General features: G+C 51.5%; 1 protein-coding gene across 1 annotated transcript in view; it reads right to left on the bottom strand.

Annotated features, from left to right (window-relative positions):
• The window catches only part of RPH3A (rabphilin 3A), a 100,559-nt gene extending 79,303 nt beyond the window's left edge, over positions 1-21,256 (bottom strand). Inside the window, exons 1-2 of the mRNA XM_039244899.1 lie at positions 21,206-21,256; positions 20,965-21,085 (exon numbers count right to left, since the gene is read on the bottom strand). The gene's annotated coding sequence lies outside the window, so the exon portion shown is untranslated. The remainder of the gene's footprint in view (positions 1-20,964; positions 21,086-21,205) is intronic.

Here is a 21,256-nt window from a genome sequence, read left to right as displayed (position 1 = left end):
CAGAATCTGAAGCAGGCTCCAGGCTCTGAGCTGTCAGCACAGAGCCCGACATGGGGCTCAAACCCACAAACGGTGAGATCATGACCTGAGCCAAAGTCGGGTGCTTAACCGACTGAGCCACCCAGGCACCCCTGACTCTCCTACCAAGCAGGCAGAGCCAGTCTCTTCAGACAGCAGGATTACATACTCTGGACTCAGATGCCCCCTGCCCTGGGAAAATGCATATTTTCACTTCATCCTTGTGAAACAGAGGCAATTATGGCCCCAGGAAGGGCTCTAACTTGTTTTATTGCCTTGGCATACACACACACACACACACACACACACACACACACACAGTCACCCTCATTTTCACCCATGGTACAAATTTCATGATAGAATTTTCCGGCGGGAGCTTGGGCTTTGGAGTCACATGGACCCGGGTTTAACCCCTGGCTAACCCAAGCTGGGTGGGTCTGGGCAAACTAACTTCTAGGAGCCTCAGCTGGCTCATCCGTAAAATGGGTGCTGTAACAATACCTACTTCATTGGGCTGGTGACCAACGGGAGTGGAAAACAGAGTAAAGCTCACCTAGCCCAGGGCTGGTACAGGTGCTACCCAAGTGTCCTTCCAGAACCTTCACTACCCAAAAAAATAACATGAGTTACAGAGTCTGGCCAGAAAAGATACCTCTTGCCTTGCACAGTCTGGCCGCCGCCATTTCCGTGGGGTGTGGGTCCTAAGAAATCTGAGGCCACTTTAGAAAAAACAAAAAGCTCCTCTTAGTGGCCATGAATAATAGATCTTGAAGGTCCGCCTCCTTCCACCCCCCCACCCCCCCCCCCACCCTGCCCAGACCTTCTTGGTGCCAGGTGGGAGAAAGTGACAGAAAGAGGAATTTCGGTTGCTGTTGGAGAACAGCTGAGCTGTTCTTTCATGAAAGAACTACAATGTCCCCGTCCCTCTCCCGTGTCCCCATGGAAACAGCCGTCAGAACCTCAAGTATGGATGGAGCGCTCTGTAATCACAAAGCCCTCGGTCTTCACTAGGCAGGCGGGCATGAGACCCTCATCACTGGAGGCAAAGGAGTGCAGAGAGGGGCTGAGCCACCAGGGTTCAGCTCCGTCTTTCTATCTGTATGTTGGGATAGTTACTTAACCTCCCCATGCCTCAGTTTCCTCATATGAAAACCAGAGATGACCACAACAGTGATAATAGAACCTCCCAGAGAGGGGTGTTAAAAGATTCCATGAGTTGATACTTTCGACGGATTAGAACAGTGCCTGGCATGTGGCGAGCGCTAAATAACAAGCAGCAAGTTAGCCTTGTCACAGCTTCGGGGTGTAAAGGCTGATCATAACAGCCCTAATGGTGTTTATCATCTACCAGTTTCCGGGGGCCGCCTCTAGTGATTTCCATACACTGCCTCATGTAATGCTTGCAAAGAGACACCACTGAGTCCATTTCACAAACAGAAAAACTGAGGTTGATAAAGTTTCACTAGCTTTCCCCCAGGACTGAATTGGAACCAGAAAGAAATAGGGCTGGGAGTCAAGTATAGGTCAATTCTAAATACCCACCTACCATCGTCTTCCTCCTCCCCACCCCCCTTCATCGAACCCCCAAATAAATAGAGCTCATTCTGTTCCAGTGCTAAATTCTCGACACATGATGGTACTTGGCACAGCCGTATCTATCTTAATCCTCAACTCAGTCTTTAGCCCCATTTTATACCAGGAAACCGAAGCAAGGAGAGCTTGGATACTGGCACAAAGGGTCCAGCAGAGCCAGGATCCAAACCCCAGAGGTAGAGTCCATTTTTATATACAGCACACACACGCCCAAACACACACAGGCACAGAACAATACCTTCAAGTCACGTCGGGTAAGCTACTGTCCATCCTCTGACTTGAAGACCTTCTGGAGACGCATGACATTAAAGCAACATCTGAAGCAGGTCTACTTTCTCTTCTTTTCAAAGCTACTGACTCTAGAAGGTGAAGCATTTTATTGCATTCCTGGCAGACAAGGACTTAACCCTCTCTACATCGAGATTTCCAGGGACTTACATGAGCTCTCAAAAGTATATGGAGCCAACGGCAAAAAAATGCGGGACATAGGCCACGGTCCAGTTTGTCCCTGGTCGGAAGGGGAGCCTGTCCACTTGATGTCCCCTCAACGAACATGCCTCCCACCTGGTGTGGTTCCTTTCACACTCACTCTGGACTTAGCACGTGGCTTTCTGTGGCCAATGGGAAATCAGTAAATAGGACACAGACAGAGTCGAGGTCAGCTCCATCAGAGTGCCGCGCATGGAGATATGGAAAGGGTGCCTCCTAAGAGAAAGTGGAGGAAGAACAGCCATCCACTCCGCCCCCACCCCCACCCCCACCCCCAGTGGGACGGTCAGTCTTGTGCAGATCGACTTCTGTGAGCCATGGGAGGCTAAGCCCTGAGCTTCTGAGTTCCTGGTACATTGGTGGGATGTTGTCCCAGGCAGAGAAAGCCCGCCTGAGGGAGAGGCCAGCCTAGAAGAAAACAGAGCGAGGTGATCGGAAATCAGTCCTGAGGCTGTTTTCAAGCCACTGAATACAGTCAGGCCTCAGCCAGGTTGTGGGCTCTTCTATTCCATTAGCCAATAAACGTCCCTCTGTATCTCTTGAACTAGAGCCAGTTAGGTTTACCATTGATGTAATTCTGATTGATACACACACACTCAGAATCGATTCGCATTATTTGCAGATTCTGTATTTGTGAATCTGCCTACTCAGTAAAATTTGTTTGTTACTCCAAAAGCAATACTTGTAGCACTTTCATGGTCATTTACATGCATGCGCGTGTGCACGCGCGCACGCGCACACACACACACACACACACACACAGCAGCCAGAAAAAAACGAATTGCCCAACATACATGTTACCAGCCTGAGTACCCTGCTCTCATGCTGTACACAAGTCTCTTTTTCAAGGTCTTGTTTAGTGCAACGCTGTTCACATGTGGGTTGGCGATTGCACTGTTTAAAAATGGCCCCTGAGCACAGTGTGAGGTCCGTCTGATGTTCCTCAGAGCAACAAGGCTGCAATGTGCCTTATAGAGAAAACATGTTTGCTAGGTGAGTTCATATGCCACGAGGTACTGTGCTGCTGGCCCTGAGTTCAATGTTAACGATCAACAATACGATATACTGGGGCTCAGTTGGTTGAGCACCTGACTTCGGCTCAAGTCATGATTGCACGGTTTGTGAGTTCGAGCCCCACGTCAACTGTGCTGACAGTTCGGAGCTTGGAGCCTGGCTCAGATTCTGTGTCTTCCTCCCTCTCTGCTTCTCCCCTGCTCAACCTTTGTTTCTTTCTCTCTCTCAAAAATAAATAAACATTTAAAAAAATTTAACAATGCAATGCATTGTCATGGACTTGATGTTTGTGTCCACTCAACATTTGGGTGTTGAGACCCTACCCCCACGATGTGATGGTAGGAGCAGGCGGGGCCGGGGGAGGTGGTTGGGGGGCGGGGCCCTCCTGATGGGATGGGTGCTGAGAGTCACGAGGGAGCCGTCACGCTGCCTCTGCCCTCTGCCAAGTGAAGACACAGCAAATGGTCAGCAGTCCGCCAGCCAGAGGAGGATCCTCACCAGAACCCGATGCTGCCGGGCCCCTGACCTCAGACTTCCAGCCTCCAGAACCGTGAAACATAAATCTCTGGGGGCACCTGCGCGGCTTGGTCTGTTGAGCGTCCAACTCGTGATTTTGGCTTAGGTCATGATCTCACGGTTCATGAGTTCGAGCCCTGCGTCAGGCTCTGCACTGTCAACGTGGAGCCTGCTTGAAATTCTCTCTCTCTCTCTCTCTCTCTCTCTCTCATACATACCTATATGTGTATATATGTAAAGTCGACAGTACATTACATGCATCATATGTAATGATACATTATATATCTTGTGTATATGCAGCTGTTTATATATATAATACATGTATATATTATACATATATATGCAAAATACTGGACAAATCAGCAAGTGCTCCTACCTTTCCACTTTCCCTTTGACAACGGGGACTATTACATGGGACAAACCCTTGGTAGTTTGGTCTGTTTTCTGTTTTATTTTTCCAGAGTGTGTTTGGGGCAAGGGGCAGGTAATAAGATAATTGATGTAAAGAGGCAATTTGGGAAAGAAAGTGCCAAAGACCCTACAAAGTACTGTCATTATAGCTTGTTTCTTGGCCAGCTTCTCCCACAAGATGCCCAAGGTACATCTCAGACCCCGTCCCCCCAACCATCCCCTTTCTGGAGCAGAACGGGGTGAACTGGAAGAATGGAAACCAGCCAGGAGCAAACACATTGGTTTGGGGATTCACCAGACGTGGAAAACTTACAGGAATTGTCTGCACATGGCTCTTCTGGAGTCTGACCAGATAATGACCCAGGGCTGGGAGCAAATGGGTTTCTAAGCGTGTGTGCCATCTCTGGCGTCCACAGCACACGCTCTAGGGGGAAAGGTTTGCAGCAGCCTAAGGTTCCTCTCAAACCAGCTCAGTTTCTGCAATAAACCAGGTCACTGGTGAGGGCCGATCTGAGGGAGCAGGAAGGTCCTCATCTTTCTTTCATTATTTAATGTTGATTTATGTTTGAGAGAGAGAGAGAGAATGCAAACGGGGGAGGGCAGAGAGAGAGGGAGACCCAGAATCCGGAGCAGGATCCAGGCTCCGAGCTGTCAGCACAGAGCCCGACACGGGGCTCGAACCCACGAACCATGAGATCATGACCTGAGCCGAAGTCGGAAGCCCAACCGGCTGAGCCACCTTTGAAAGGTCCTTTGAAAGGTCCTCATCTTTCAAAGCTTGAAAACTGAGTCCCCTTGGCCCTGATTTCCAGCTCTTTTTGAGAGGGGAAACTTGAGAAAAGCAAGGAAAACACGAAGGTCATCTCTCTTTGAAAGACGAGTGGAGGCTTTGCAGTTATCTGTGCATTTTCGGTCGGAGTTCAAGCGGCCAGGCTGCTGTATGAAAATCGAGAAAGGAAAGAGAAGTGTCCCTAACATGCCTTCAAGGGGCCTGGAGGTGCAGAAGCCTTGAGAAGAAAACCAAGCTCCCGCGACGCAGAACTGAAGCCGGGGCCTGAATCCAGAGGCACAGGGGGTAGTGACACTCGGCCCCTCCTACGGCCACTTCACCTGGAGCTTCTGGAGACATCGTCAGGATGTCCCCTTAGTAACCACCCCCCTAGGAAGCCAACCTATGTTTGGTGTCGGGACCCGTGGGGCAGGAAGGGGTAGGAAGTGGCTAAGTCCAGACACCCCACTGGTGCCTTCCTGGCTCAGCCTTCGCCAGCCTGGGGCCTCGGGCACGTTCCTCTGTGCACCCCACTTCCCTTGTGTGGAGAACGGGGGTTACACATGCTCCTTCTTCTCAGGGCTGACGGAAGCTTTGGGTGGAATGAGGCACAGGCAGCTCCCGGCACGGTGCCGGCCTGTATTAATTAAACGTTCGGTAACCGGCAGCTTTTAATTTCACAGAGAAAAATAAAATGACAATTCTAGTCTGAAGTCCCGATTGCCAACCACGGCCTGGAGGGTTTGAACTTCTACCTGTCTCCTCTGGTCTCCTCCACCTTCAGAGCTGCATGTCACCCTGTTCTCTCCCAGGTGCGGTCACATCTCCAACCCGAGGGGCTTCGGTGCCCTGTGAAGTTCTCAAGTGGTGAGCCTCCTGGGGCCCCGGGTCACCAGGACGATGAGCAGGGCAAAGATTTCACACTGGCTTCTCTCCCAGGATTCACAATTTGTTTGCAAGTCACAGAAGATGGGAGGTAAGGACCGGCTTCACGGTGCCAGAAATAAGGACACGTGAGGTAAGATGACTCGTCAAAGACACAGTGGCAGTAAACAGGTGGGCTGCCTTAGGAGGTCCCTACCTACACCCTAGAATCAGGGATTGGGGGCAGTAAAAACTGCTAATTCCAGCGTACTGGCATCCTAATATACAGAATATATAAAATTAAAAACAAACAAACAAGGGGCGCCTGGGTGGCTCAGCTGTTTAAGCGTCTGACTCTTGATCTCGGCTCAGGTCATGATCTCACGGTTTATGGGTTCGAGCCCCGTATCGGGCTTTGTGCAGACAGTGCAGAGCCTGCTTGGGATTCTGTCTGTCCCTCTCTCCGCCCCTCCCCTGCCGGCTCTCTTTCTCTCTGCCTCTCAAAATAAATAAACTTTACTTTTTAAAATTTTCTAATGTTTTTATTTCTATTTGAGAAAAAGACAGAGAGCGAGGGGGGGAGGGGCAGAGAGAGCAGGAGACAGAATCCGAAGCAGGCTCCAGGCTCTGAGCTGTCAGCAAAGAGCCCGACGCGGGGCTCGAACTCATGAGCTGTGAGATCACAGCCTGAGCCGAAGTCGGATGCTTAACCGACTGAGCCACCCAGGTGCCCCCAAATAAGTAAACTTTTAAAATAATGCTAACTCCAGAATCCCAACCAAACCACCTATAGAAGAAACTTGTGGCAGGTGCCCGCATCAGACATTTGAGGGTCCTCCTGGGGATTATGACGTGCGGCCAGGACAGAAAACCACGAGCGTGGAACTGCGTGTCCCCCTCCGTACTGTCTTCAGGCCCCTGTCCCTCCTGCCGGGGCATCTTAAACTTGGCCATGCATTGATCACCTGGAGGCTCCTGAAAGCAGACTCACGCCCGCTTTGCCGGCCCCAGGAGTTTCTGTTTCAGGAGGTCTGGGACAGAGCCCGAGAATTTGCATTTCTAGGACGTTCCGGGCGACTCTGATGCTGCTGGTCTGGAGATCACACTCTGAAAACCACCACTTCCCGCAATGCTAGCACAAGGCAGACCCAAGCTCCCTGGTCTGTGGGTTCCTTACTGCAGGTAACACTCTCTTGCCCTGAGTCAGAGCCAATGTGCCGGCCAGTGTTGCCAGAAATCTGGGAAGGTTGGGGTGGGGCGGGGGGAGACTGAGGGCGTCCAGGCTTTTCCTTCTCTCGTTTCCTTCCTTTCAGGAACAATCCACCACTTAAGAGACGGTCCCTGAGCATTTGGTGGTGTTCTGCCTGCAGCCCAAACCCTCTGCCTGCAGCGCAAGTCTTCTTAAATATTGAATAAGTCTGCCTCCACCAGCTGCCGCGGCCAGGGCCCAGAGAATGCGGGTATCGACAAAGTCTTAATGTGATTAATCAGGTTAAACAAGGCAGGCTGCTGCACTGGTTTTATAAAAGACCTTCACTTTTTTTCCCCATCACGAAAATCTCTGGTGCCTCAACACCTTCCCTGTCCATCCCCCACCCCCCTTCTAGGGCTTGAGGTTTTTTTTTTTTTTTTCCTGCTGCTGCTTTTGCTGTTCAGTGAACCGTTCGGTGAGTTAGAGCAGCCTGGGGAGTGTGGCTCAGCTTTTGAACAAGAGCAGGGAGCATTAGATGGATGCTGTCAGCCTTCATTTATCCAACAAATAAATACTGAGCACCTACTGTGTGCCCGATGCTGTGGGATACAGTGCACTGAGCAAACAGCGGTAAATAAAACAAACATTCCCGTTCTGTGGGAGCTGGCATTCCAGTGGGGAGACAGACGATGAACAAAATAAATAAGTATCTGTAAGAAATAAATAAACTTAGGAAGGAAGGAGGGAAGGAAAAGGAAGGAAGGAAGGAAGGAAGGAAGGAAGGAAGGAAGGAAGGAAGGAAGGAAAAGGCCACCTGGGTGGCTTGGTTCATTAAGCATCTGATTCTTGGTTTGGGCTCAGGTCATGATCCCATGGTTTGTGGGTTCAAGCCCCACATTGGGCTCTGTGCTGACAGTGTGAGGTCTGCTCAGTATTCTTTCTCTTCCCCTCTCTCTGCGCCTCCTGATTTCTGTCTCTCTCTCAAAAATAAATAAACTTAAAAAGAACTAAATAAGTAAGTAATATAGTAAGATAGTGTGTCACACGGTGCAAAGCGCTAGAAGTATGAAAGAGACAGGAGGAGGTAGGAATCTGCGAGGGGTGCACTTTTAGATAAGATGATCAGAAAAGGCCTCTCCGAGAAGGTGATGTCTGAGGAAAGACCCGCAGAAGGTGAGGCAGTGTGCAGAGGGTGCAAGAGATGACCAGGACCCCTTCTAGAATGTTGAGCTCTGAGATTTCATTATCATCACCTTGATCATCAACACAAAAGTGTTACTAGCTTGGGGCGCCTGGGTGGCTAAGCATCTGACTTCGGCTCAGGTCATGATCTCACAGCTTGTGGGTTCGAGCCCCACGTTGGGCTCTGTGCTGACAGCTAGTTCAGAACCTGAAGCCTGCTGCAGATTCTCTGGGTGCGTCTCTCTCTGCCCCTCCCCCGCTCACACTCTGTATCTCTCTCTTAAAAATAAATAAACATTTTAAAAATGTAGAAAAATGGCACTAGCTAATGTTTATTGAACATCTCTCCCATGCCACACCTGTTCCAAGCAAAGATTATATATCTATTGGCCTGTTAAATCCCCAAGAAAATCCAGTGAGGTCGACATTATTTCTGTCCCCGTTTTCCAGATGAGAAAACTGAGGCATAGGGAGATTTAGTAACTGGTTCAAAGTCACACAGCAGCAGAGCTGGGATTTAAACCCAGGTGTATGGGCAACCGCCCTAACCCATCTCTCTGGGTTTTCAGGGAGGAGCCCCACACCATGATTCACTGCAGAACAAAATCTCTCCCTGGTTGGGGATCACCCTGCCCTCCCCCCTCCCAGGAAGTAGGCGCCGTGAAGAGGGTGGGGCACAGGGGACCCAGCCCACACAGGAGGCTCTCTGTTGCCAGTTTAGTCTTAGTCAATTTGCCCCAAGTCCTCTCCTGGATGTGATTCCCGCACTGCCGCTAGGGAGGCCTTTACAAAACAGATCAGATCAGGTCATCTGCCTGTGAACACAGACTCTCCCTCAGAACTGCTCTCAGAATAAAGCGAGGTTGCCGTACCACGGCCCTGCGGGAACCAGCGACCGCATCTCGCGCCGGGCCCCCTCCACCTTGTGCTCCAACTACACTGGCTTTCTTTCAGATCCTTGAGTGCCACCCCAGGGCCCTTCCACATTGCTGTTCTCACTGCCATAACTGTTCTGGTCTCTTTTCTTTACTCCGTTAACTCCTATTCATCCTTCAGCTCTCAGATCAAATGTCACTACTTCTGGGAAGCCCCCCCAGCTTAGGTCAGATTTCTTGTGACACTGTCTCATCAATGTGTGTTCTCCTCTTTGGAATCCCTTGTCTCAGGTTTTAATTTAATTTAATTTAATTTAATTTAATTTAATTTAATATATATATATAATGTGTGTGTATATATATAGTTCAAGTAAATTCTTTCTAAATTTCTCAACCACCAAAGCAACTCCAAATGATATCTTTCCCTTTTCCTGTTCTTCAACAAAAGGTATCCGCAGTAGATGAGTTTTGCTAATGTTACAAAACTTTCCTTACTTTTTTTGATTTGTTAATTATTTTCTAACTATATATCAGTGGCAGAAAAAACATTTTTTACGGATTGATTATTTTATATGATAAACATTTTTATATAATTTTATATAATAAACATATACAACTTTATATAATAAACACTGACTTTAGAAGTAACTTAAAAGAAAAAGTTCCGGGGGCACCTGGGTGGCTCAGTCGGTTGAGCATCCGACTTCGGCTCAGCTCACTATCTCACGGTTCATGGGTTCCAGCCCCGTGTTGGGCTCTGTGCTGACAGCTCAGAGTCTGGAACCTGCTTCGGATTCTGTGTCTCCCGCTCTCTCTGCCCCTCCCCTGCTTGTGCTCTGTCTCTCTCTGTCTCTTTCAAAAATAAATAAACATTTAAAAAAAGTTCCACGTCGTAATAAGCAGTGGACGTTTATGCAGTGGAGCACGTACGGAGTGCTGTTCTGGGTGCTTGTATATGTATTATCTTATAGAGTCCTCACAGCGTCCCTGTGAGGGAGGAGCCATTATTATTCCCATCTCACAGGTGAGTAAACTGAGGCCAGAGAGGCCGAATAACTTGCCCGAGGTCACAGGCTGCCAAGTAGCTCAGCCCGAATTGCAAGGAACTCTGGGGGCAGCGGCCCTGCTCTTAATCACTGAGCTACTGCCTCCTACCGATCGGTGTCCTCCCCCCCAGGAGAGGACCTTCCTGCTTACCACCCGCCATCCAAGCCAGGAGGATCTGACGACTAGAGAATCCATGTCCGCAGAGCGTCACATTAAAGAAGGAAACTCCAAGCTGCTGGATGTTCACAGCTCCAAACAATGAGCGGTGATTGATCATGATCTCATTTTACAGAGCAGAAGGATGAGGCCCGGGGAGGCTCATTTCCCCGCTATGAAAATTCAGTATTTGACTTTGGTGCCCAAAAGATCAGGGTTTGAGTCCCTGAATCTACTCCTGACTGGCAGCATGAATTTGGGGAACTGAGAACTCTCTGTCTCCCGTAGCCTCGGAGTTCTGGTCTGCAAAATGAGCGTGGTGACAAAGCCTCCTTCGCCAGCGCTCTGAGGGTCACGGTGGGGAGATCACTTACGAAAGTGCGAAGCGCCAGGTCGAGCCCCCCGTGACTGCTCTGTGACTTGGAGGACAAGGCTCCAGTTCGTTGGCTTCCTGTATGACTGTGCAGCTCCAGGACACAGCCACTGTGTGGCATAGCTGGGCTCCGAACCTAGCTGGGTACTCTTAGCTCACAGGTCTTTTTAGCAAGAGGGTGATGACATGTTAAAAGCAGGTGGGGAGCCTCCGTGGGCCACCAGAGAGCACCCTGCGGTGGAGACCTGAGGCCACCCTACAGTATGTCACCACAGCCCTGTGGTGCCCCATCGGGATGATGGCTTCCATCCTAGACTTGCTGCCATGCAACCAGAGGGAGAATGTTCCAGAGCTCGAGTCAGCTACTCAGTCCCAGGGACTTGGGGTCCTCTGAGGACCTTTCCAGCCCCTTGAAGACTCCCATTACCAGCTTCGAGGGTGTTTTACCCTCTGAGCTTGTTCAGGACCCACACATGCCTTTCTGCCGGCGCCCGTCTATCTTGAGGCCATGTCAGTGTCGGCGTAGGAACCCCAGTCCTGGGGAATGCACAGAGGCGGCTCGGGGGCCGATGCCGGAAGGGATCAGGGTCTCTCCACATAGATGGGGAAATAGCTCTTCAACAGGGCAGACGCTGTCTCAGCCTCAGCCAGGAAACCACACACACACACACACACACACGCACACAGAGCCAGAGATCCAGCAGCGCATGGAAGGGATATAAACATCTACTTATCCAACCCCCTCGCGGGGTGCCATTTACAACAGTTTTATTACACAACGCGATGACCTATATCACCTACTTCACTTTCAAGAACCTTATAAAATGAATACTAGCATTCTCCCCATTTTACAGAAGAAACTGAGACTCAGAGAGGCAAAGTCACTTTACCAAAGGTCACACAGCCAGTGGTGGGTATCGTGGTCTGACTGAAACCCAGATCCGCCTGCCTCCAAACCCCACCGACCTGATGGCTGCCTTACTCTCCACACCCACGGGGCATCACGAGTGGGTGCTCAGTGTTTGGTGAGCAAACCATCAGAAGCTAAACAAAGAAGCAACTCCTTACGCCTCCCAAACAACTATTAAATCTCTATTACAATAAGTCTCTGTGTCCTGAATCCCAGCTGCTTCGTGCAGGAGAGTCCCAGAAAGAGTCCAGGTAACCAGCATTAACATGAGCTCAGAGAATGAGTAAGATGCAGGGTATTTATGCCCTGGAGTTTAACAACAATTAGAAGCAAAGGCTTCCATGCATGTGTACAACACGGAAGGATCTTGAAAACACAGTGCTAAATGAAAAGAAAGTGGGCAACAATGAGATTTATAGAACCAAGCCATTTTTATAAGTTAAAAATCCATATTTTGGGGCACCTGGTTGGCTCTGTCAGTTAAGCGTCTGACTTCAGCTCAGGTCATGATCTCACGGTTCGTGGGTTTGAGCCCCGCATCCGGCTCTGCGTTGAGAGCACAGAGCCTGGAGCCTGCTTCAAGTTCTGTGTCTCCCTCTCTCTCACTTTCAAAAACAAACGTTAAAAAAACTTAAATGCGTATTTTGAAGGTGCATATACAAACAAAAGAGAAGTCCATTGAATGGAATAGAAGGGTTGCTTGTGATGGGGGGGTGGTGATGGCATATGAGGACAAAGAGAATAAATTATGAAAAATTGAGAAAGAAATCTTTTGGGATCAACGGTGGTCACGTGCTAGGAAATGAGAGAGAGAAAGAACTCCGTTCTCAGCGCCTGGGCCACAACAAAAATTCCATGCTAATCTACAAAGCAGATGAGTTCTCTCTGGAAGACTGAGAGGCTCAAATGAGGCCAGCTCTCCTCGCACTATAATCAGAAGCAAAGCCCCCTCCCGGTCACCAGCACGCAAGCACATGTATTTTTCCCCGGGGATTGGTCTCCAAAGAGGCATGCGCTGTCTGGAAGCGGATGCGCATCCAGACCCCTCTGCAGGTAAGATACTGATAATACGGAGGCCTGCCCGAGCCAGATAAACCTTCCCGAGAGGAAAAAGCAAACCTAAAGAAACAGCAGCAGGTGTCTTTCTGAAAGGCACAGGGGGCGTGTCACTGGGCTACATGTCCCTCTAGGGCTGGGTCGTCTTAGTTTTGGCTTCAGAGACATGCCAGTGCTGATGGCCGCCTCTGGCCGGGGCAGCCCTGGCGAGCAACAGGGACGTCTGATGGTCACACGCCAGGGGCTCTGTCCTCCATCCCGCCTAGTGGCCCTTCCCACAAGCCCCCCGCCCTCGGACCTTTGGAAGAAGTACTTGGCCAGACATCCCTCGCTGACACGGTGGCAGCAACCACTTCTGGGGCTGCGTCACCTTTGCCAAGTTCCAATATGTTGCTTGGCCCTGGCAGATTAATCCAGCCGCTGCTCATGGAAGAAAAAAAAAATCCTGAGCTGCTGCTGCCTCTTCCTCTGGGGAGAGAGGGACGGTGCGTTTTAGCGAGCGTGGAATGAGCATTTGCAATGTCTCCGAAAGGCGCCCCTCACCTAGCACACGCTGGCGGTCTTGCTTTTTATTTTTTTATTTTTTTTTTATTTGTTTCTAGGAGAGAGAGAGACAGCGTGAGCAGGGGAGGGTCAGAGAGAGAGGGAGTCACAGACTGAAACAGGCTCCAGGCTCTGAGCTGGCTGTCAGCACAGAGCCCGACGCGGGGCTCGAACCCACGAACCGCGAGATCATGACCTTAGCGAAAGTCGGACGCTTAACCGACTAAGCCACCCAGGCGCCCCCGGTCTTGCTTTTTAATCCATTGGCCCCCGGTTGCGGCCACGGCCCCGCTCCACACCCCCGGAATCACAACCGCTGCCCCAGTGCCGAGAATGGGTCCTGTGTCCCCGGGAGGGGGCCCTGGCTCCTCCCTCACCCCCACATGTGATCCCTCAGTGAGACCTGTGTGTGTTCCTGCAGAACAAATACACCAGAATCTGACCTCCTCCTTCCCTGCCACCGCGTGGTGCACACGCCCGTCACTGGTCCCCTGCCCCCTCCCCCAGCCTCCTGTCTTCCACCCCTGCCTCCTGCAGTCTTTTTTCCACTAAGAAGCCAAAGCAATCACTACCAAGGCTATAAGTTAGATCATGGCACTTTCCTGATTAGAACCCTTCCCCTTCACATAAAATCTGAATCCAGACTCCTTGCCTACACTGGCGGGTCCTGCGTGACCCCTCGGCCCCCGGCCCACCTCGTCCCCCTCACTTTCCACCCCACTTGCCTCTGCGCCTCTGTTCCAGCAGCCTGGGTTGTTCTGGCTCCTTCTAGAAACTCAGCTTTCAATCCAAATGTTACCATCTCTAGAAGTTTCCCCCTGGCCACCCTTTTTATAACAAAATTACCTTTCTTCCCTCCAGCCGCCTCTCGTCTCTCTCTACCATGTCATAACCACGTCATATCGTTTCCTGAAATCATCGTGGTGACGTATTTGTTTGTTGCCTTTGTCCCCCGACTAGACTGTAGGTTCTAGCAGGGCAGAGAATTACGTCTCACGCACTGGCGAATCCCCAGGGCCTACCGCGCTGCCTGGCGCATAGTAGGACACAACAAATATCTGGGAATGAATTGATTGAAAGCAGCGGTTCTCAAAGTGGGGTTCCTGGGGCAGCAGCGACCACGTGGTTGGGAATGATGTGTCAGACCCACAAGTTCTTGGGCCCAGGAGATTCAGAAACTCTGCCTTAACAGTCCTTTAGGGGATTCCGACACAGGCTCAAGTGTGAGAACGTCGGGCGTAGGACCACCTGACATCTCTCACTGGGTCCCCTCTTGTGACAAACGAGCGAATAACTGGCTGGGTGGCCAGTCTTGCCGGGGGAAGAGGAGGGGATGGAGGAGGGAGGCAGCCCCCTGCCCTTGAGTGACCGCTGGCCTCTGCAGACGTAGTCTTCACGCCCCGGGAGAGCAGGGCACGGCAAGGCTGGGGAGGGCTTCAGAAACCACCGTGCCCCTCCCCCTGAGCAGGTAACCCCCCTCCCCCCGAAAGCCACATCTATGGTCTGGAGGCCCCTACAGGAGCCCAAGCATCTGAGGACCCACTCGTCTGGGTTTGTCTGGGGCTTTTCCTCCGCGAACACACGGAGAGTCTGGCATGCCAAGGGTCCCCTCTGTCGGGCAGCTGGTCACCCTACCCGCGGCCTCGGGCCTCACAAATGCTCTCCCTTCCCAAGCCACTCGATATGTGTGCACGGATGAGAGAAAGGTGTGACGGGGCAGGGCAGGAATAAGGAGAAGAAGAGAGCAAGGGAGGGGGGGGAGAAAGGAGGGAGAGACACAGGCAGGAAGAGCGGAGAGATGGGATTTTCAAAGGGTGGAACAGATGGGCAAGGGCCCAGGGGCGGTGCAGAAGGGAGAGAGCCAGAGAGAGAGAGAGAGAGGCGCTTGGGGACACGGCGGCGCAACAGTGACAGAGGAAAAAGCCAACAGGTCGGGAGGGCCAGGGACGAGGGGCAGGCGGAGGGGCAGAATGCGCGGCACAGGGGCGTCCTGGGCAGCGGCGGGCGTGGGAGGCCTCCCGATAAACTTGGAGAAACGGTCTCCTCTCAGCAGCCCCGCACGGCCGCTCCGCCACCAACGGCTGGCACCGGAACCCGCTTACATAATCTGTGCTCTACTGGAGGCTGCTTCCATTCACAAGTCGCTGCCTGTCATTGTGTAGGTGCGTTAAAGGGGGAGGAAAGGAAAGAGGAAGAAAAAAAGAAAGAGGCAACTGAATGAACTCACTCAGATTATCCTGAGAGATGAGGAGACGGTTCCCCCCACTCTCCGCATAAACCCTTCACAAGCCACACATCATGATGACGCTGTCAGATGGTTTTCCTCTTGTTGATTAATTGCGGGGTTGGTGGGGGGGCGCTGGGCAGAAACCCCAGCTTCCTTCCCGTGGCACGTTATCCTGCTCGCTAACTGGATTACTAAGCCAGGGTCTGACACGGCTCCGTTACAACGAGATTTAAGCGCGCGTTATGTCATTAAAACTAATGACAGCAAGACAATTACTTCGAGGAAAACACAGCGACATTGCGGATGGCAGCCTGGTGCCTCGGTACAGCTGCACCCCACATCTCCCGGGCCCAAATGGAAAGCAAGTTGAGCTAAGAACCAGCTCTGTTCTCTCAAAGCGCAGAGGCCTGGCCAGGCTAGGGGGGTCTGGCTGGTCGCCATGCCTTGCCACTGAGCCATCTGATAACCCAGGTCCCTGGGTCCTGCCTGAGAAAGAAGTGCCCCTACTGGGGTACTCAGGGGTTAGCAGGGAATGGGGTGAGCACTGAAAGATCAAGCTTGTGCCTCTGCGGGAAACAGGGTTCAGTGGCAGAAAGTACGTGGTGGGTGCTGGGGAGGCAGGAGAGCTGGCTTTTACCCTGTTCAGCCCCCTGGGGGATGGTGAGCCGTGTAGTGTGGTGGGGGGACCTCGGGAGAAAGTCTCACCAGAACTGTTATAACTCACACCTGTAAACGTGTTCTGCATTTCCAAAACCCTCCTTTATCTACAGCAGGTGGAGGCTTGTGCAAACACCCGTCCCAAGGCCCTCAGAGTTTCTGATGGAGCGGGTCCAAGCCCCCCGCCGGGAATCTGGCTTGGATGCCCTTGGCATTGAGAGCTTTCGAACCCCAGCAGAAGATGAGTCCAGCGACCTTCGCCTTTCCTACCTTCTGCGCCCTTCCTTTACCTTAGTGTGAGCAGGCCCCGCTCCCCACCCCACAAAGGCTCTCCCCTCACTTTTTGGAAGGGAGTTTCCAACTCCTCTTCAGTAAAAGCATAAATGACTAAGAAGGCTGGAAGTGTTATCTCATCCCAAGCATCTGCTTTTGGTCCAAGAGCAAAGGCTTGATACAAAAGATGGAAACTTCAGTGATGGAATTTTGGAAGTCCTTTAACTGAGTGAAAACAGCCCCAAAAGGGTGACTAAGGAAGCCCTCTCTCTGTACCACCCCCACCAAGTGTACATTTTGTAGGCAGCCGCTTACTTAATCTAAACCCCAAAAGACATTGGGTCTTTGTTACCATTTTATTCCCAATACCCACCATGGTGCATACTGTAAGCACTCAATAAATGTACACCGCATGAGTAAGTCTCAAGAATACTCTGGCAGGAGGAGAAAGAGAGGCCCATCCTTTGCCTGTAGCCGATCTGAGACGAAAGCCAAGTCCTTCTAAATTCTGCACCAATGACTCATCATAATCAACAAGCACTAAGTGCCTACTGTATGCAGACCTCTGGCTTGGACCATAGGCCAAAGATGTCTCCTCAAACTGATGTGTCCACTAATCAACCGACCAAGATTCCATTCATGTATTCATGCACGCGTGCCTCTATGCCAGTCACTGCTCAATGGCTGCTGTGTGCTAACCTTGACCCTAAAAATTGGGATGCTCAGCCTTGGCCCTTAAGGATTCGGCCTGTCGTGCCTCCAGGGCCCTATGCAGAGCACCATGGCAGGGAAAGCCCCGCGGAAGGGAAGCGAGGGAAAGCTCAGTTCTCCTAGGAGAGATTCACCGGCTCTGAGCTGTGAATGATTCAGCAAAAAACCTCTCAAGGATTTGGAGAAACAAAAGACAGAGGATCCTCCTCACAGACCCCTTCCTCCGGGGCCTGACCACCACACTCACAGGGCCTGTTTCCTCAGAGCTTCGCAAGCTTTAAGGAAAGGAGGTCATTATGCCCATTTCACAGATGAAGAAACCGAGGTCCTGGGAACCACCAGAAATGGCGCAAAAACCACAGAGGGAGTAAGTGGGACTGGATGTGTCCTGTCTCTAAGCTCTGGCTTCGGTCCCCCCGGGGCCCCAGAGGTACACATATAGCTCACAAGATTCACCTTCCTCTGCCTCACCCCGATCTCGTTTCAGTCAGAAGTGACTTCACCATCATCCCCGCTGCTGACATATGTTGCTTCCTTAGTCTTCCCAGGCTCCGCGCTAAGCACCTTGCAAGCCTTAACTCAAATGTTTCACATTTTCATGTTTCCTTTAGTATCCTCACTTTACAAGGGGAAAACTGAGCCTTGGAGAAGTGTAGTGACCCAACCACAAGGATCGAAACCCAAGGGATCTATTTCCAGAGCCCACGCTCTTAGTCACCACACTGTACGACCTTAATGTACTTAACTGAGGGAACTGCGGCTCAGAGAGGTTAAGGGTCTTGCCTGAAGTCACACAGCAAGGAAGCACTGGGAGTCAGAATTTGAACTCAGGTCTTGGCTTCTCCCAGAGTCCCACTCTGCACCCCCTCAGATGGCTGGCTCAGGAGGCAGAGAGGGTGGGGAACAGGAAGGAGAGGGGCCTATTTCTGTGGTGCCTCCCTCACAGTCCCAGCACAGCAGGGCTCTCCATCCTGGGTAGCAGCTGAATCATTTAAGCTCGTCGGCTCCAGCCTACCACGACTGGGTCCCGGATTTATTTTTATCCCAGGTTACAGCCACAGCACTTAACAGATACCTTTAAGTATGCTGCTTCCCATTGTCTTCACATCAACTCCTGATTCATCTGCATTTATGACCAGCTCCCCACTCAAAGGGGATACAGAGCAGAAGACAGGACCATATGTCATTGTGGTTTTTATTAGAAAGTCACAAACTCTCTATCACCCATATGGCTGGGGGTGGGGTGGGGTGCGGTAAATAAAGAGTAAATACCACATCTTACACATAAACGCCCAGGGCAGCCACCGTGGCAAGGACTCACAGCCTTGGCCGGGCAGCCAGGATGTATATGAGCAGAATGCCTTTCCAGGCAGAGCAAGCTGGGGAAGGTGACTTCCCCGGCCACCTTTTAGAATTGCAGATCCCAAGCTGCCGCCTCTCTCCCACCAGTGGGAAAGGAAATGTCCGCGTCTGTCTCCACAGCTGTGCTCCCGAATCACCAGCACAGGCTCGAGAGGCACCAAAGAACGTCCGCCCTGCGTACCCAACCGGGTGCGGTGAGGAGGGGCTGCCCGAGCCAGGACTAAAGGGGTGATGCTGCCTTGTCTTCATGATGGCAAATTTGTATGTTGCTCTGTCATGATTTGCTGTGTGGTCTTAGACAAGCCACTTGCCCTCTCTGGGCTCCCCCCTGAGGGGTTAGACTAGATCAGAGATTCCAAACCTGAGGTGCTCAGGTGGGCATGAGGGAGGGTCCCTGGATCCCCGGGAGTTGCGTGTTTGGATGAATGTGCATCTTTTCAGAGTGGAGGCTCTCAAAGGGGTCCTGGCTGCCACCCCTTGGGATAAATCTCTGCAGAGCCTTCAAATGCTGCAATATCTGTATGCCTATGTATCTGAGGCCACAAATAAAGCAGACCCCTCTCCAGCTGAGCACGAGATTCTAGGAACCTTGCAAAATTCTCACAAGAGATCCCCATCGCGGCTCACCCCAAACAGGGCCTCCTGGACACACGTGACAAATTCCCAAACACGGCACACACCCCTCCTAGAAGGACACCTGCACACGCACTCCTATCAGATGGTTACAGGACCTCAGTCACCTAGACCAGGTGCCTCGTTGCACCTACAGGGAAACTGAGGCCCGGAAACGGGAGGCAGAGCTGGGGCTGGAACCCAGCTCTCCTGGTCCAAGGCCAAGCCTCTTTCCAGAAGCTTCTGTCTCCCTTTCCCTGGTGCACCACAATGCACCATTTCAAATGTGATGGGGGAGGAGGGAGGGCAGCCTTCTGGATCTTAGCCACCCCCAAGGAAATAAGGCTGAAAAGCAGCAAGGAGAGGTTTTAAAAGCACCCACATGTTAAAAACCCAGTCCCAGCTCCCTCAGCAGGGCTAGCGTGCACGTTCTGCCCGGCCACACCGGTTGTTAAAACACTGAAATGCTCCTGTACTAGATGGTGATGTTGCACTGAGGCCCCTGTGGCTCCCCTGATACTCTCCCCGTTCCCCCCTGCCAAACTCCCCATAACCCGGCAATTAAAGAGTTAACACTTAGCACACTAGGGCACCCCTACTCCAGGACCCCGGCCATCGTCCAGTTTGACCACGGAATGCCGAAGTTTCATATTTTAAATTTCACCCATGGCGAGACCTTGCGGCTCCTCTTCCGAACCAAATTTCTTCCTGCCAATCATTCACACTTGAGGCTTGCCCGGGAGGAAACTAAGGCAACTTCCTCCTCAGAAGCGTGGGATTTGGAGGACTGAGTCTTTGACACTAACCATGGAACAGCCCACCCCCTCTGCCTCACACGCTCTACCTGAGCAGGCACATGCCCTAGGATTATGGTGTCCCTACTTGGCTCTGGGGCTGGAGATAATCACTGAGTGGGCCCTGCCTACATTTGAGGCTTGCCAGTCTCCGGGGCTGACATTTTATTCCTCCACCACCAAGAACAAGAGCCTACACAGAAATCCTTGGGGGGACGGAAGACTGAAGTGGCCCCCGGGATAATAGTGAAGATGCTAAAAATAAGGACATTCATTTCCAGAAAGGTAGATGTAATCAAAGCAGAAGGCAGAGAGAAATCTCTGGATGGGTCACAGATTAGCAGCAAAGGCGTTTTAAAATTAAATGTGAGTTTTTGGATTCAGTTACAAGAAACCTCAACTTCCCACTCACTAACAGGTTGGTGCAGGCTTACCCCATCAGGACCTCAGATAAAGAAACTAGATCGGGGTTTGGTCTGCTTTGGAACAGATCTGAAGCCGGAAGCTGGAGTCCTTCCCCAGAACCTGAACAAACCCTGCTCCCTTCTTTGCCTACTCTGAGACAGGCTCAGGATGGAGTCCCCTGGGCTGGTGCCAGGATGCACCCCCATACAATCACTTACAGGTTACACCACCTGTGAAAATAAAACATCGTCTGCTCAGCAGGCTGCTGGCTGCTCCCTCCTGGCCTGCCTGATCACTCATTCCAAGCAAAATGTAGTCCCTTCATGGCTCCCAGATCTCCCATTTCAGGAAGCTGAGAACAGCCAGGTTTGCAAAAATCACTAAATTTAAATTACTCAGCTGTACCTGGAAGATGGTAGCTTCTGAACCCTGCCCTACGCACGCCTCACCTGGTGTGCCTAGGTGACCCTCAGCAAGGGGTAGCCTTTCAGTCTCAGGTGACCGTCTCCCATCCAGGGCCAAGGTGCCCACCCACTAGATCAGAACACCCAGAGACCCTTTGTACAGGCTGGCCATGCCATGAAGGGTTAATCCACTCAGAGAACTGCTGGCTACTTTCAACAGCTTCTGCTGCAAGGGAGAGGGTAAAAATTGGGCAGAAGCCACAATTTTGATCGCATTGCCTAAAACAGGAGCATATTTTACCCCCTCCTTGGGCACCGAGCCGAAATCTCATTTAGCTTTGGGGTGCCGCTTAGGCAATCAAACACTGCAGAATGTGGGCAAATAAATGTGGTCATTCCTCAACACCCCTCCCCCCACTTACCCTCTATCCCACCAGCTCACAGACACTCCTCATCCCAACGGGGATCCCAGTGCCCCCAGCCCATTTACACAATTGAGAAGAGCACTTACCACCACACCAGAGGATTGCAGAGGGAATGGGTGAGCCAAATTCCTGCCAACTCCTCCCTTCCCTGCTGGGTGGGAAGATGCTAACTCCCGATGACTTGGTTTGAAAGCTCAGTGGAGGTGCCTGAAAGAAAATTGTTCATTTGATTCCCCTACTCTTCCCAAAATAAAAGCAAAGCACCAGCACACACACACAAGCATCAACTACCCCTAAATCATGCAGGACCAAGACGAAAAGAAATACCACTGCCAGAAGAAGAGAAAACTCAGACCAGTCAGCGGACAAGGCAAAGAC

Source organism: Hyaena hyaena, unplaced genomic scaffold, assembly GCF_003009895.1.
Source record: "Hyaena hyaena isolate Hyena2069 unplaced genomic scaffold, ASM300989v1 scaffold_0, whole genome shotgun sequence".
In the NCBI taxonomy this organism is placed as follows: Eukaryota; Metazoa; Chordata; class Mammalia; order Carnivora; family Hyaenidae; genus Hyaena; species Hyaena hyaena.
The sequence above is the reverse complement of the archived record's forward strand: the minus strand, read 5'-3'. Positions and strand labels throughout refer to the sequence as shown.